We start from the raw sequence: 15747 nt of genomic DNA, 5'->3' as shown, positions 1-15747 counted from the left end.
CAGTGTTCAAAACCTGAGTCTGTTGGGGACATTGAAGGTTTAAACACAGAAGGGAGAGACATCAAGACCCCATAGTGAGTTCAAGGTCCATATGAAATATACAGCAAGACTTTGTCCCTCTTACTCAAGAAAGTCACCATCCAATAGGAAAAATATATAAATGAACAATTGGTATTATGAAAATGATCTCTATATACTAACTTCAGGGATAGAGGGAGGCCTTCAAAAGTCCTTCAACAAAAACCACATCCAAAGGAAGTTTATCAGGAGTCACTTCAGGGATCTCTTTCTCTTGGCCCCGAATTTAATGGCATCCAAAAGTAGGTGTGGCAATCCTAGGAGAGTCACAGAAGAGTCATATAGATTCAAAATGAAACATTGTAAATGTTTATGCTTTTCATCATATCCTCTACACGATACTTTTTAAAGATGTATTTTATAACATATAAAGATGGCCCAGTGTTGGCCATTTACAAAAGTACTTTATTAGGGGCACGTATTTAAAAAGTTCAATCTAGAGTACAAACCTGTTCGAGTGCTAAATACTTTGGGGTTCACTTCCGGCTGTCTTGAGGTGCAGCGTTCTGGATCATCGTTGCTTAGGTCTTCGAGCAGTTTAGCTGTCTTCACAAATTTAACCTTCCCTGACCATCTATCTCATTCATCACCCAAGCTCAAAAACCCAGGACCTGTCTGTCACTGCCATCCTCTTCTGGAAGACAACCTGTATCACTAGGACGTTTTTCTGCCCTTACACCACAAGTGCGGGAGGTGGCAGACACTTAGACGGATGACATAACTTGCCCCATATCAGAGGGAGTGTGATATTAATATATTGATGTGCTATCAGAAACAAGCAACAAAAAGCATGTGGGCAGTTGTAACTCAGCAGAGAAGTATCTGCTACCATTGTCAAGGTCCTGGGTTTCTTCTCTAGCTTCACAAACAAAGCAAAACAGCCCTAAATAGTGGCTATGCTGTACTGGTGAGAAACTAGCCAAAACCTTCAGCAGCAAAGCAAAACCATGACAAAATCTATTGCTGCAGGATAACAAAAGCCCCCAAATTAATGCAAAGAGGCCAATGAATCACCGTTTATGAATCATGGTCACTGGTAAGATTTTAAAATCCAAGTTAAAGTCCCGCCTTTCCTCCTTTGAGTCTAAGCTATGACTGAACCTGAGCGGCAAGGAGTACAAACTAGCTTTTGACAGCACACACTGTACCCAGGGGGGCTATTTTTATGAGAAAGACAGGGTCATTCAAAAGACAAAAAGAAGAGCTGAAAGCCTGGCCCACTCCAGGGATCTTGGCAGGGATGCTCTGTATCTTGTGTCTTTAGGACACAGCTCAGACAATTCTACTTTGGATGGTGTTTGAGCTCTGGGGTGCTATGTCCACTCAAAAGGCAAGCTCACAGAATAGTTTCTGACTGGCCTGTCTAGGAGATGCGCTTTACCTGTGCACCGTGATTGGACAGAGCTGAGGTAAAGCCCCAGTGACTTACAGACTAGGAAAAGTCTTCTAAGGAAGGAAAGCAGAGCCGACAAAAGTAAACCACATGTACTATAGTATCCATCAGTTACCTCACCAGGAAAATGGACATAAAAATACAGCTCTGGTAGGATTGTTTGGAAGGTTAACTGAACGAGGTGACGTTTGCCAAAGTGCTTGTCAAAGTGCATGCCACAAGGCCCAGCCCTTTCTCAGTGTTAATGGCGGCCATTGCCAAGAGTTGTATGGGATATGTGTCATATGAAACCTTTAAAAGATCAGACTCTTAATCTTATGTAGGCACGGATTTAAGTAGGGAGCTCTCCAGTAAGACCTATTTGCTTAAGTATTGATTTAAATATTGATAGTGGAATGAATGAACATTTGGATGGAAATGTGATTAATTACCTTAACAAGAAACCTGTTACATTTATTGTTATCTCTCTCCGCGTATTGAGTCCCATCTCATTGCTCTTTATATTCTTCACAAGCTCTGTGTGTGTGTGTGTGTGTGTGGTGTCTGTGTCTGTGTCTGTGTGTATGTCTGTGTGTGTGTCTGTGTCTGTGTGTGTGTCTGTGCCTGTGTGTATGTCTGTGTGTGTGTCTGTGTCTGTGCCTGTGTGTATGTCTGTGTGTGTGTCTGTGTCTCTGTGTGTGTCTGTGTGTATGTCTGTGTGTGTGTCTGTGTCTCTGTGTGTGTCTCTGTGTGTTCTGGTGTGCATGCACATATGTGCAAGAACATACGGAAGCCAGAGGACAAGGACAACTTAATGTATCATTCTTCAGGAACTGACCTTGAAGTTCACCAAGTAGATCAGCCTGGCTGGCCAGCAACTCTCAGGGTTCTGCCTCCTTCTACTTGCCCAGAGCTTGAATCACAAGCATATGCACCCAGGACTAACTTGTTCTTTTGCTGTGGTTCTCAGGTGCTCATGAGGTGAACCTAAGAGAGAGTTTATTCCCCGGGGACCCTACTTGGTTTGATTATTCATACCTTCCACTTCTAATGGTATATATGGCAACCTAGTTCTTTTGTTTGCATGTGCTATGCACATAGTGCTCCTGTCTGACCAATGCACCTTGAAACCCCAGACTCCCCTAGGAGTGTAGGCTATAGGCCTTAGGCTATATACACTATATACACTTTTACCTCAGAATAGTAGTACAGGTTTTCCACCCTTAGTAACAATCACGCTCAGACAGTATCTATTCAAGTGTATTCTCAGTATAGCTAGGTACAAAGAGTAAAAGGGTCCATCTAGCCTGAACTGGTTTTAGGTGCATGTAAGATAAACTCAGTCCTTCAAGTGGACTTCTAGAGATCTCCCATATTTACTATTTATGCATAATTGGGCATGCAGATGATTAAGATCAAATGCACTAAGAGAGAGTCATATGAAATAGGAAGAATAAAAATGTGACGTAAGGAGTTATCAAGATTGAGAAGCACTTGAGTAATACTCTTTAGCACTAGCCTCTACTTCCTTCAGACCCCAGTGGTAACCTGCGGCCTTTGGGTCTTCATTCAGGTTCCTGCTATCAATCTTGAGTGTATCCCTCAATGATCTTATTGCTTTCCACCCAGTGAAGTGTATCTTCCTTCTTCTGCAAATCTATAAACCATTATTTTTTACTCCTTAGATAAAAAGCCCAAAACCTGGAAATTCCGGACCCAGAAGTGAGCTGTGTAAGTACTTACTGTCTGAGCAGTAAGTGGAAATACTGGCCCAGAAGTGAGCTGTGTAAGTACTTACTGTCTAGACAGTAAGTACTTCCTCCCCGGCTCCTTCCTCTCTATAGGGATAAGCACCGTGATTTCAAATGAAGCTTCACAAAACATATAGAAAATAAAAAATCCAGCCTCTTACAAGTCGCCCCCCACTCCAGTGGTTCTTCCCATAGTCTCTGAATTCTTCTCGTGGGCTCTCAGAATTCTCCAAGAGCATATTTGGTTTTCGAAGGAGTCCATCCTGCCTCTGAGGATAAGATACTCAAAAGGAGCACCGGCGTGATTCCTAACACCCGGCCAATGCCACAAAGAGTCAAAGCCACAGAGAGTTCAGTCTTCCTGTTGAATTAAATACATATTTGTGTCTCATGTTTATGTAGCCTCAAACTTGGCATTAGCTTGTTCCTGGGTTGATTAGTCTCCAGTTCTACAACTGTACTTACCAGAAAAATTGGGGAGTTCGGCTACAATTCACCTCATGTCACCCAGAAAATGGGGCCCCTTCTTGGAGTTCCTGGTCTCATCAGTAAAAGAATTTAAAAAGAGACATCAAAGGAAACTACAAGACAATTTTATTAGCATCTTAAAAGTAAAACTCCAAAGCAGACAAGCTGTAAATCCTGGTGGCTGCCTGGAGGAGGTAGCCAGAGATAAGGAAGAGTAAAGGCCAGGTGGTTGAGTAAAGCCACCAAGAGGAAGGTCAGACACATGGTGGACAGGCAGCTACATAATGGAGAGGGCTTTTCTGAGTCATTTAGAGAAGTTGACTGGATTTACAAAGCTTCATTGCTGCAGCCTCGGGTGGCTGCTCTAAAGAAGGGAAATTCTGGGACAAAAAAGAACATTATCTCATGAAAGGGGTCACTCTTCCTCCTATCTCTTTAGTGTGGTTTAAGGTGGCTCTGCCTTCCAGAGGCACTCCTGAAGCTGGGTGGTCCCTTTAGCTGGGTGGTCCCTTAGTGTAGGCTCACCTGGAATGTTAGGTCTCCATACAGCCTAGAGATTCCTCTCCCACTGAAGAAGATAGTTTTTCCTTTATAGTGAATGCAGCACTAGAACCATCCAAGTCCCATGCATCCTTGCACACAGGTCTCTGAGATGGATAATGAACACTCATACAGGCAAAGGTGGGGTGCCTGAGCCTGGCGTGTGAACACTCAGGGCTCTGTCTCTGATGAGGTAGAATTTTTATCTCCCTGGAAGGGTGCTAGTGAGTCCCCAGGAAACTGAGTGCCCCCACCAGAAAGTATTTTCAGAATGACCCTTGAGGTAGTAGCAGTTAAGTTCAAGATGACGAGGAAACTGTTCAGATGAGGTTGGACCCAGCCGACCTGCTCCAGATGCTAAGTAAGCAGCTGGCTCTTGCGTGGGTAAGATTCCTGCTGATCAAGCGAAACAGGAGCCTGGCCTGATGAGCTGGGTAATTAAAGCAACAGGCTCCTTTTTGTCCGGTTTAACTGAGAACTTCCCAAAGGTCCCAAAGTTAGCTTCAGCAAAGCAGTCCTTTGATCTGCGAGGCTTCTCCCAGCTGAGTCTAGCAAGGTCCCCTCCCACTCTCCCAGTCTCCCTTTGCCTTGAAGAGTCTGCCTTCCCTCTCTGCTTCACCCACTCACTGAGTCCTTCAAAACAGACCAACAGTATCCCACACAGACATCCGGGGAGAGGCCAGAGGGCACTTCCCCTCCTCCCTCGAACTGTTAAAAATAAACCACATTTGTCAGACATTGTACATGTCAGAGATCTTATTGACAGTAGCTCATTGTATATGTGGGGTGGCTGACAAGGAACTGGTGTCTTCCTGTCTGAGAACCAAGCAGATATTTGGGGCAGTGGCTTTTAGCCATTAAGTCGTTGGAGGAGAAAAGAGGAATCTTAGCAAATGGTAAATGCAGTGAGCAAGGAGCCACAGTTGCATCGAGTTTTAAGCCAAGATAAATGCATTGTATGCATACACGATGTTTGCATATTTATGTGTGTGCTTGACAGATAAAGTGTTTAAGGAGAAGTTTTTCAAGTAGCAAGCACCCCGAGGACATGTAAGATATGATATGATTTACGGCATGGGACTTGAACACAGCCTTGGTGAATGCATTCTTCGCATGAATGGTGGCAAACATACAAAGGCCACGTTTAATGGGTATCTGAGTCAATGACTAAAGAGTATTCAGTGCCTTACATCTTTAGTTTACAGGAAGCTAAACATCCAGATGGTTTCCAACATGTGTTTGTAAAAGAAACAAACATTTCCTCAAACCTCGCTCCTTCCACTGTGGCCATCCATAGTCTGGCCTGCTCTTTATCTGGTAAATCCTCTTCTTGTTTCTTCATGAGTCTTCTATTTCTGTGTCTTACAGAACAAATGAATGAACATTTAAATGTATACAAGACATTTGTGAGGGCTATGGTCAAGAGCTGTACCTAAAGATTTTCTAACCTTTCCAAGACCCTGAAGTATGAGAACGTGTACAGACTGGGAGTCTCAGTAAGAGGCCATTGTTTTCTCTCTTAACTAAATACCCTCCCAAACATTGTCCCTCTTCCCCACAGAGCTGAGAACTGTTCAATGTTCCAACACCACTGGGCACTACCAACAGAGGCAAGGACCCATCCGAATGCCCAGGAGCCAAAGTACCGTGAGCAGGTATCATTTTAAATGTCATTCCAAACAAGCAGATTCAGTGAGTTAGTGGTTTGAGTCTTGAATTGAGAGAGTAGCAACCCAAGTTTCCGTCTTCCTCAATGGTTAACACTTGACTTGTACTGCTGACCATGACACAAACTTGCATGATCAAGCCACCACTCTCAGAGGGCAGAAGGAACCTGCCTGTGATCAACTCTGACCTACTGACCTGCTTACACACCTCCCATGTTCCTACTCAAAAAGGAAGTCAGCTCTACCCTTTCTCAAAGTGCCTAACATGCTAACCTGCATCAAAAGGAGTCATGGGGGCCTGCAGTGAACAAAGCTGCAATAGATGAAGTAAATTACTTAAGGAAAAACCAACACAAATGTTTGTTTGTTTATGCTGAGAGAGGCTCTTACTATGTAACTTAGGCTAATGCAGAACTAATGACTTTCTGAGGTCAGCCTCCTGAGTGCTAAGATTATTGGTGTATGCCACCATGCACAGCCTTGAGGATTTGAGTGTGTTGGTTTTTAAAATGTATTTAGTGCATTTAATTTTGTACATACGAACACCTATAGACATGTGCCTGGTGCCCCAGAAAGAAGTGCTAGAAAACAGTGTCAGATCCCCTGTGACTAGAGTTCCACATGGTCCTGGGTCCTCTGGAAGAGCAGGCAGTACTCTTAACCACTGAGCCATTGCTCCAGCTCCCAGCTTTGAGTTTTTGTTTTGAGTGTATTAAAACACACACACTAATAGGTCTGGTGATGTATGTTTTTAACCTCAGAATTTGGGAGGCTGAGACAGGAAGGTTGTAAATTTGAGGTCAGCTTGAGCTATATATTGAGATACTTTCTCAGAAAACCAAAACCCAAAACTAACCACACAGGCCAGTAATGTGAGCTCTACCCATTTGGGTCAGGTCTTCCAGAAGCAGCTCCAGGAGATGTATAACCTACTGCTTCCTAGGAAACTTGATCATACCTCTGTGGACTCCTTCCTCTGTCTCCTTACAAAGCAAATGGACTGGAGTTGGGGTGTGGGCTGTGTGTGGACCTACTGCTCAAAGAACTTTGTGACCTATATCAAGTTGAATTCTACATATTTCACTGTCTGCATTTGTTCAGAAGAAGAGGGTTTGGAAGAGAAAATGAGATTATATGGATGTTGTCACTGTTTGTGTGGCTTTTTGAAGGGTGCTGCACAAACAGCTCCTTCATATATAAAGACTGGGAGGGTCATGGTAAAGCTTACGTCAGGCAAGACTACAGTCTGAATGGTTTCAGACAACAGTCTTTGTGTCTAAAAGGTTTCCAGGGAAGGGGAGTTTTCAAAGCTCCAAGGCTTTGTTTTTGGATCCCTGGAAGGCACTGCATTTTACACTGTTTATGCTGCCCTTCAGTTCTTCCGTGTCTGTCAAAACATTACCAAGCAACTCCTAAAGGAAATGAGCCTGTCCATTTTCTGGCCACAAGATGTGTTGCTATCTATCTCTCTTACAGAGTCAAAGTAACCCTGTGGGAATAGGAACAGGCAGTGTAGGACAACAGCCTATAGATGGTCTCTATAAATGGCCTCTTCTTTATGTCAGAGTTCACAATTTAGGTTGTCCCCATGGAACAGTGACAGGAAACATTGTGTTTCCCAACATTCTCTGAGATTACTCCATATTCAACTTCAGTGAAAACATTGGGGCAGTCTAAAACTAACATTTTTGAGACATGATTTCATGTATCTTGGGTTGTCTTCAAACTGGATATGTGGAAAAGAATGTCAATGAACTTCTCAACCTTCTGCCTCCATCTCTGAGCTGCTGGGGTTGCAAGACATGCCTGGTCTATGTGTTTCTGGGAATTGAACCTAAGGTTTCATGCATGCTAGGCAATCATGCTACCAACTGAGCTACAGCCCCAGCCTGACATGAGGCAGTTTTGTTTTGTTTTGTTTTGTTTTGTTTTGTTTTGTTTTGTTTTGTAGACAGGGTTTCATTGTAACTCTGGCTGTCCTAGACTGGGCTGGCCTCAGGCTCACAGAGATCTGTCTGCCTGTGCCTGTGCCCATGCCTGTGCCCGTGCCTGTGCCTGTGCCCCTACCCCTGCCCCTGCCCCTGCCCCTGCCCCTGCCCCTGCCCCTGCCCCTGCCCCTGCCCCTGCCCCTGCCCCTGCCCCTGCCCCTGCCCCTGCCCCTGCCTCTGCACATGCTGGGATTAAAGGCCTGTGCCAATACCCGACCAGGGACATTTAAATAGAGGTCTTCAGAATAGGGAACATTAGCATCTTCCTCAGGTTACTGTCTTGGCTCCTCTGGATCATACAAGGATTAAGCAAGGCTTTACTGCCGGAGTCTTCAAGAGGCTTATCCTGGTGCCTCCCAGGCAAGGGCATGTGGCACACATTTCTTCCTCTTCACTACCAGAATCTTCCAAAAACCCTTTGCCTGCCAGTTCTCACATCCAGTGTCCCTCCATGCCCTTAGGATTCTCTCACACAGAACCCACCACAACCCTGGCAAGTCTGGCAAGATACACAGTCCGTCGTAATAAATGCCATTGCAAAGGGTGGGAGATTCATCCCATCCCTGTGTCCTATCTGTCCCCCAGGATCATACAGGAAAGTGGAAAGGCCATAAGCGTCATCTCAGGGTTGTGGATAGTTGCCTTGAATGTACTAAAACTCAGACACTATAAAGATTAGCCTCTTTCCAAGTTTCCCTCTTTTTCTGTTGGAATAATTGTTACTCCTCCTCCCAACACAATGTCAACTCCCTTTCTAGTGGACTACTTCCATCATCTTGTGATGCTGAGGGTGAGAGCATGCTTGCCTCTGCCAAGGATTAGTTAACAACAACAACAACAACAACAACAACAACAACAACAAAATGCAACATCTTTAAACTTGATCCAGAGGAGGGTTGCATCCAATTGTCTTTTCTTTTATCTTCAGAGATAAGAGTAATCTTGGTTGTCTTCCCCACAGACATTCTCATCATACTGAGATTTACTAATCATAACTCTAAAAGCTAGCCCTTTGATTGTTCTTCATGTGTCAGGCAATGACTTAGGGGCCTATACAGGCCACTCTACTGCAGCCACTCATACCCTCTGTCTGAGTTAATTTCCTACAGCTGTGAGGAAAACCACCATGCCCAAGGCAACCTACAGAAGAAATGGTTCATTTGGCCTAATGTTCCAGAGGGATACAAGTCTGTGATGTTGGAGCAGAGGTAGCAGGTGGTAGAGGATGCTGGAGCAGCAGCTGAGATCTCTCATCTTCAGTGACAAACAGGAAACAGAAAGAGCTAACTGGAAATGGTGTGACTTTTGAAACCTCAAAGTCCATCCAAAGTGGCATATTTCCTCCAGCAAAGCTACACCTCCTAATCTTCCTCAAAGAACATCAACAACTGGGGACAAAGTATATTAATGTCCAAGACCATGGTAGCGGTATCTTATTCAAACTGTCATCTTCTGTGATAGTTACTGTTACCCTCACAAAAGAAGAACAAGCCCAAAGATTAATGGTTTGTGGTCAGAGGCATAGCCAGCAAGAATCAGAACCTGTGTTTGAACTCATGTCCAGCTAACTCCAGGGGTTTGTGTATCGTTTTAACTATAATTGGCAAATGTGATCAATTGTCTGATTCTCAAAAGAACCTTGAGATGTTCTCTGATACTCTGTTTCCAGTAGGATGGCAACCACACAGTTTCCAATAAAAAGATATGAGCATTGTCCATTGATGTTTACTGTAACTAAAATGATGTTAGGAAAAAAAATGAAAAAGTTTCTGACTTGCTAAATGAATTTAATTCTCTGAATGGATGCCAATTTGGCAGGCTACAGAATAAATTCTACTATTTATGCAAGAAATGGACACAGTGGTCATGTGCTTTTACATTAACCTTGAAGGACCTCCTTTGTGTAGGACACTAGGTTAATGTACCCTTCACACTTAAGTCCATCTTTGGACTCCATCAGCCTTGCTGGTATAGATGCTGGCTCAACTGTTGTAGTTGAGAACCTTTACCTAAGCCCCGAGCTTTCAGAATCTAAATCTGAGCAGAAATGTATATTTTCTAAATGTTCCGAGGCTTGGCCACCACTGCATTGTGGGAAACTCTTAACATCTTCTGACTGCTACCTGGTGTTTCTTTTTGTTTGGTTTTGTTTTCCTCCAGAGTGTGTGGAGTCCTCTTTGTTGGGCACTCTCCTATCCTCAAACTTACACAATGAAATGAGTGTCTGACTGGCATCAGGAAGGTTGGAGGAAATGTCAGGCTTGGTCAACTGAAGTCAACATTTGCTTAAGATGTCTTTGGGCACATCTGTATAACCAGCAAATGTCTGTCAAAAACCTTCATCAGTGGTCTATATTTAAACACAGCTTTGACTTCTAGAATCTATTCATTTTTCACATATTTTCCCCATTATTTCTTTTCCATGTGTTCCTCTGTTTGCTTATTTATTTCTCAACAATTGTTTCCAGAGACCATAGGGCAACCAGAATGACGCATGGTTAGAAACAGATAGGAAAGAAAACAAAAATCCCAGTCTCTTTCACAAAGACTAAAACTAGCAAGCATATTAACTACTGTTTAAGGGAAAAGTTATCATAGTGTGATGACCTTGTAATGATTCTTGTGGAACTGGTAACATGCCAAGTCTCTGAAGACTGTAGCAAGAAGGAAGAGGTGAAGAAAATGGATCAATTTTTTGCAGATGTTTCAGTGTGAAGGAAAGAAAATGGATAGAGAAAAAAGTATACATGATTGTCTTAATCAATGTTCTATTGCTGTGAAGAGACGCCATGATCAGGGCAACTCTTATCAAAGCATTTAGTTGGGGACTTACAGTTTCAGAGGTCTAGTCCACTTCAACATGGTGGAGAACATAGAGGCAGGCAGGCAGGTATTCGAGCTGTAGCTGAGGGCTAGATCATGATCCACAGGCCAAAAGTAAAAGCCTAGGCCTGACATGGGCTTTTGAGATCCCAAAGCCCATCCCCCAATGACATTTCCTCCAATAATGCCACACCTATTCTCACAAAGCCATACCTCTTAATCCTTCTAATCCTTTCAAAGAGTTCCACTCCCTGGTGACTAAGCATTCAAATATATCAGGCTGTGGGGACCATTCTTATTCAAAGCACCACAATGATCTTGGTCTTGGAGACTCTTCAACTTCTTTTTCTTAAAAATTGTTGTGTTTGTTTTTATCAGTTGTATATAACCTATGCATTGAAGAGTCTCCTGGCTACAGTAAGCAGGTTTCCATACTATCTGGAGACATGAATCTGGAATATACACTCTATAGAACAATGGGGTGATTTTTACTTCATTAATTTATTTATTCACTTCATTTTCTTTATTTATACAGCCATATTGCAACCCCCTTTCCTCCTGTCCTCCCAGTTCCACCTTTACAAATCCCTTCCCCCATTATTCCCTACCTTTCTCCTCAGTGAAGGGGAAGCACCCCTTGGGTACCATCCCATCCCTGGACATCTAGTTCCAACATAACTAAGCATTTCCTCTCCCACTGAAGCCCAGCCAGGCAGTCCAGTTGGGGGAAGGGGATCCAATGGCAGGGAACAGAGTCAGAGACACCCTCCCACTCCAATTATTAGGGGACCCACATGAAAATCAAGCTGCACATCTGCTACAAACGTGTAGGAGGCCTAGGTCCAGCCCCTGCATGCGTTTTGGTTGTTGGTTCAGTCTCTGTGAGCTCCTTTGGGTCCAGGTTAGTTGGCTTTGTAGGCATTCTTGTAGTGTCCTTGACCCCTCTGCTAGCTCAAGACTATCCCAGACTTCCCCAAGACTCCCTGAGCTTTACCTGATGTTTGGCTGTGGGTGTCTGCATCTGCTTCCATCTACTGCTGGATGAAGCCTCTCAGGAGACAGTTATCCTAGGTTCCTGTCTGTAAGCATAGCAGAGTATCATTAATGGTGTCAGAGGTTGGCTTTCTCCCATGGGATGGGTCTTAATTGGGCCAGTTATTGGTTGGCCACTCCCTCAATCTCTGCTCCATCTTTATCCCTGTGTATCTTATAGGCAGGACAGATTTGGGTTGAAGGGTTTATGGGTAGGTTGATGTCCCCCTCTCTCCACTGGAAGTTCTGCCTGGCTATATGAGGTGGCCACATCAGTCTCCATATTCCCCACTGATAGGAGTCTCAGCTAGGGTCACCCCCATAAACTTCCCATAGCCTCCATCCTCCCAGGTCTCCAGCTAGTCGAGGAGATATTACCCCCAAGGATTTCCATTCTCACTCCCAGCCCTCTCCCATCCTCCCTCCCTATAGCAAGGACTCTTAATGTTAGAAAAAGAGGCTTCATGCATAGGAATTTGCATCCATGTACCTGGGCTCTACATGTCTCTATGTGTTGCAGACTCCCTGACATCATTGACCTGGGGATTTCTTTTAAAGAAGCATAGCCTAGGTTATTCACAGCCCCAGTATACAGGCCAGATCAAGGCTGTGCTATTTGGGTAGAGAGTCTCTAAGCAGAGCATCTGCTGTGTCTCTCCCACCTTAGGCCTGTCTTAGTTACTTTTCCTGTTGTTCTGATAAAATACCCCATGAATACAGTTTAAGGAAAACGGGCTTGTATTTTCTTTCATACTTTGAAGTCATAATCCCTCATGTTGGGGAAGTCCTGCTGACAGGAGCTTGAGGTAGCATTGGATCCATATTCAGGAAGCAGACATAGAAGATTGCTCCTACTTAGCTAACTTCTTCTTATGCAGTTCAAGGCCCAAGTGCAGGGAATGGTGACACCCATATTTAATTGGGTCTTTCTACCTTGATTAATCTAATCAGGGTGATCCCTCATAGTTGTAGATAAGTTTTTAATATGATTCTACATGCTATCAAGTTGATACTGATTTTTAGTTGTCCTGGGTACCTACTGGGCATACTAGGAACACAATCAACACGATGACTTTGAGTCAAAGGACCAATGAGCATGGTAGCTTCCCTCTCCCAGATGGATCCACAGGCTCCTTCCCTGCTCTCTCAGCCAGGTTCATGCACTCTGGTTCCAATTCTTATCAATGCAAGGCAAGGAGCTCCTTTCCAAGGGGCATCCCCTTTCCTCCTTAATGCCTAGCTCCATATACCTAAGAATGGATACAAGCCAAGCATGATGGCACTTGGGAGGTAGAGGATTCTTTTGTTTCCAGGAATCATGATTAACAGAGACTTCTCCCCTTCTGCCTTCTGGAGAATCTTAACCTGTGTGCCCAGTGTCACGGCGAGAAGACAAAGAATTCAAGATGTACCAATGATGCAGGAGACTAGGGTAGAGTGAGGTCAGGAAAGTGAGGTCAGGAAAACTTACTAAGGCTGCAAAATTGCATGTATACACACATAAACACACACACACACAAAGAGAGGGAGAGAGAGAGAGAGAGAGAGAGAGAGAGAGAGAGAGAGAGAGAGAGCGCACTCTAAGTTCTGAAGGGAACAGGGAGGAGAGCAGGCACATGTGGCACTGAACATTACTTCCAGTACTCCTAATAACCCTAGGTGTTCACACTTTTGTGTCTCTCCGTGAGCCACAGGGCCAAGCAGAAGTGACAACATCATCTCTCTGACATTGGAGTATGAAAGAAAAGGAATCTATGTCCTATTTTATTCTCTTCCTCCCTTCCTTCTCTCCATCATCAATTATTTTGAACAAGGCCACCTGTCTCATTGTGGTGATCTATGGCGTTTCGAGCATGGCAAGGGACCAAGTTCTCTAGCCAACTGACAGCGAGGAATGAGCCACTTAATAACCAACTCATGGATGGGCTCGGCTGTGGACTCTCTAGGCTTAGGTAAATCCAAAATTTAACTAAGAGTTTTGGTCAGAATCTATAGCTACATCTCACATTGATGACTTGTCTGGCTGTACTAGATTATACATTCTACTTGAAACTGGTAATTTGGGGACTTTTATTATGCAGGAATAATAACCAATACAGAAAGGCAACTTGGAACCTAAAACATTGGTTAGGACCTCAGATGACAGCCCAGAGTCTGCAGTGCCTCCTTTGCTTCTTTTGAGTTTTTACATATTGAATAAACTAGGACTTTCATCCATAAAGGTGATCACACACCTGACCAGCAACTGGGAACGGCAGCTCCCAGTGCCTTCAGAAGAATATGAGTTCCATATCACCTCTCCCTCCAAAGAGTGAGCAGGATATCTCTACTGACCTACAAGAATATAGAGTTGGAAACAACTCCAGTTTTATACAGGCGAATGCAACACAGACCTACCAAAGCATCATTTCATTTGATAGTGTGAACTTAAGGATCTGAGCATTAAATAATTGATAGAATAACAGTGTGGTGTGCTTACCTACATGCAAGCAAAACACTTAAATAAATAAATAAATAAATAAATAAACGAATAAGCATTGGTTATTTACTATAAGCCTAAAGCTATATCATTGGGTGTGTTGTGGCTTCTTTTGGTTTGCTAGGATAAAATATTCAGATAAAGGCATATTAAGGGAGAAAGGGCTTGTGTGAGCTCACAGAGTTCAAGGGAGGAAAGGTCAAACACAGAGCAGCTGGCCACATCCCACTCTCAGTTAGGAAACAAGAATAAACCCAAAAAGGAATGACCAGTGATCCTTCTCCATTTGGAACAGTCCTGGACCTCCAGGATGGTCCTGCCCACAAATGAGATGAGTCTTCCTACCCAAATTAATGTTATCATGGTCATCCCCTTCAGGGCAGCCCTGAGACTCATCTCCAGGTGCTCATTCTAGAGCCTGTTCATCTGAGCACACTAACAGCAGCCCCTTGGAACGCTTGCAGCAATACAATGGGGCTGACCACACTAACAGCAGCAACCTTGGAACACTCGCAGCAATACAATGGGGCTGAGCACCCTTGAATGCTCGCAATGATACAATGGGGCATTGTTGTCCCTTTCATAGAGCATCTCAAAAGTACTTGATTAATAGTTATTTTTTAAAAGCTGCCTCTCTTTTCTCCACATACAGTGTGATTATATAATTTATGATGCCTTGTAAGTTGCCGTCTGAGTGGTCTATTTTTGTGAAGAGACACCATGAACACAGAAACACTTACAAAGGAAAGCATTTAACTGGGCCTTGGGTACAATTTCAGAGTTGTAGTCCATTGCCATCATGGCAGGAAGGATATCTGCACACAAGCAGACACAGTGCTGGAGAAGTAGCTGAGAGTTCTATAGTCCAATCCACAGGAAACTCTGGGCTTGGAATGTGCTGGGCCCCATTTTAGCCCTGGTTTGGGCCTTGTGGACAAACCTGAGACTGAGTTACTGTGGCCTTGTGGGAGAGTCTAAGCCTGTCTTGAGTTTGAGACCTGTCTTAGTCACTTCTCCACCAGAATGATTCAACAGGACCTGTTTAGCCCTGCCTCTGCTCAGCTGTTGCTGATGTAGAGCTTTGCCACTGGCCCTGTCCGTCACCCCATACCCTCTGTCACTCTTCCTCACCCCCTACCAAAACCCCTCCTCCCTGTGCTCTGAGTTTATATAAACAAGAGGTTGTTACATTAAAGTTGAGTTCCTGCTTTGACAAGACTCCTGGCCGGGTGTGTTTCTTTGGGCTGCCAATACTCACCATCCCACTCAGCTCCAGAGAGACCAAGTGGGACCAGGACCTCTCTCTCCTCTCACTTGGACCTGCTGGCTTTAAGGAGCTGACAGGAACGGGCTTCTGAAACCTCAAAGCCCACCCCCTTGACACATTTCCTCCAATAAGGTCACATCTCCTAAGCTTTTCAAACAGTGCTACTCCCTGGTGATGAAGTATTTAAATCTATGAGCCTTTAGAGTTTATTCTCATTCAAACCACCACAACTGGTAATGTAGAGGGAAAAGTTATGGATACTGGGTATATAGAATCCTTTTT

This window comes from Grammomys surdaster, unplaced genomic scaffold, assembly GCF_004785775.1.
Source record: "Grammomys surdaster isolate TR1022 unplaced genomic scaffold, NIH_TR_1.0 130, whole genome shotgun sequence".
Lineage (NCBI taxonomy): Eukaryota > Metazoa > Chordata > Mammalia > Rodentia > Muridae > Grammomys > Grammomys surdaster.
The sequence above is the reverse complement of the archived record's forward strand: the minus strand, read 5'-3'. Positions refer to the sequence as shown.